Source organism: Orycteropus afer, unplaced genomic scaffold, assembly GCF_000298275.1.
Source record: "Orycteropus afer afer isolate SDZICR_OR568_19922 unplaced genomic scaffold, OryAfe1.0 scaffold00392, whole genome shotgun sequence".
Lineage (NCBI taxonomy): Eukaryota > Metazoa > Chordata > Mammalia > Tubulidentata > Orycteropodidae > Orycteropus > Orycteropus afer.
The window spans coordinates 431,458-433,834 of record NW_006921979.1 but is presented as its reverse complement, the minus strand read 5'-3'; positions in this window follow the sequence as shown (position 1 = coordinate 433,834).

The window sequence follows — 2,377 nt, the reverse complement described above, 5'->3', positions numbered from 1 at the left end:
ACTCTACAAGAGCTCAAGGAAACCCCAAACAGAATCAAGGAGAACAGACAGCACCCTGGAAGAACTCAGGAAAAAAACATTCAAGAACAAAATAACAAGATTAATACACAATCAGAATTCATACAAAAACAGCAGTTAGAAATCCAGAAGATGAATACCAAAATTACAGAATTACACAACACAGAGGAAGCAAAAAAGAATAGGCTAGAACTGGCTGAAGAATACTTTTCCCAACTAGAAAACAAATCCTTCGACACCAGCCTATATGAAAAAAAATCAGAACCAAGTTTTAAGAGAAATGAAGAGAAACTAAGAGTTATATAGGAGCTCTGGTACCATAGTGCCTAAGGCATTTGACTGCTAATCAGAAGGCTGGTGGTTCAAACCCACCAGCCACTTTTCAGAAGGAAGATGGGGCAATCTACTTCTGTAGGGATACTGCCTTGGAAACCCAAGGAGGGGTCGCTATGAGTTGAGTCTGACTCGACGGCACATGATGACAACAACAACAAGAGTTATATGGGACAACATGAGAAGAAATAACATATGCCTCATTGGAATTCCAGAACAAGAAGAGGTGAAAAAGAAAAAGAAAAAGAAAAAAAAAAGTGAGAAAATTGTGGAAGACTTGCTAACAGAAAATTTCCCCCATATCGTGAAGGAAGAAAAGATACTTGTCTAAGAAGCTCAAAGAACCTCATACAGGATAGATCCCAAGAGAAAAACGCTGAGACATATCATAATCAAATTCTCCAAAACCAAAGACAAAGAAAGAATCTTGTGAGCTGCCCGTGACAAAAGAAATATTACTTATAACAATCAAGCAGTTAGGCTGAGTTCTGATTACTCAGCAGAAACCACGCAGGCAAGAAGGCAATAGGATGGCATATATAAAATACTGAAGGAAAAGAACTTCCAACCAAGAATCCTATATCCAGCCAAACTGCCCATCAAATATGAGGGTGAAATCAAGACATTCCCAGACAAACAGAAATTAAGCAATTTTGTGAAAACCAAACCAACCCTACAAGAAATGTTTAAGGAAGTCCTTCCAATAGAGAACCCAGAACAGAGAACAACAAAATCCGGACACATGACATCAACACTAAAACCAAATCAGAAATAAACTCTTAAAATAAGACCATAAACATTGTACAATAAAAAATAAGGAAGTCAATCTGCACATGACAACAGCAACTAACCAAATAGAGGACATTAAAGATCTAGGTACAAAAGTTCCAAATGGAGAGGAAAACAGGACAATGTCCTCATAGAACAGACTGTTCCAAAAATATAGAGACGAGAATTTACTCCAAGGTAACCAAAAAGAAAATTAACAATCCCCCTAAGCAAATCCAGAAGGAAGAAATCATAGGGGTTTAGTAAGCACAAAACCAGCAATAAAGAAGAAGAGAGGAAACACTTTGCAACAAAATGAACTCAGTTCAGAAAAGCATATGGACCAAGGAAAGTCCAACAACATGACAAAAAAGCACAACAGAGTGAGAGCAATCAATTCATACCAATCACTAATTACACTCAATGTGAATGGACTAAATGCACCAATAAAGAGAGACTGGCAGACTAGATAAGAAAAGAAGACCCATTGATATGCTGCCTACAAAAGATCTACCTTAGACACAAAGATAAAAACAAATTAAGAATTAAGGGATGGGAAAAAAAAATACCAAGTGAATGGTAACCAAAAAAAGAGCAGAAGTGGCAATACTAATTTCTGATAAAATAGACTTTAAGGTGAAAAACAATATAAGAGACAAAGAAGGTCACTATATAATGCTGAAAGTATCAATTGACCAAGAAGACATTATGATAATAAACATCTATGCACCAAATGAAAGTGCTCGAAAATACATGAAGCAAATATTAATTGAATTGAAAGAGAAAATAGATAACTCTACAGTAATAGGAGGAGACTTTAACACACAACTTTCAAGGAGGGACAATTTAACTAGAAAAAAACCCAATAAAGACACAGAAGAACTCAGCAACACAATCAACCAACTTGACCTCATAGACTCCACCCAACAGATGCACAATTAACATTCTTCTCCATTGCACATGGATCATTCTCCAGAACAGATCATATGTTAGGACATAAAACAAGCCTCGATGAATTAAAAAACATTGAAATACTACAAAGCATCTTCTCGGACCACTATGCTATCATATTAGAAATTAATAATAGGAAGATCAAGGAAAAAACATAGAAAATGTGGATGTTGAACAATAAACTGCTAAAAAATTACTGGGTAATAGAAGAAATAAAAAGTGAGATAAAAAAAATTCCTAGAAACAAGCGAGAATGAAGATACATTTTACCAAAATCTATGGGACACAGTGAAAGCAGCACTCATAG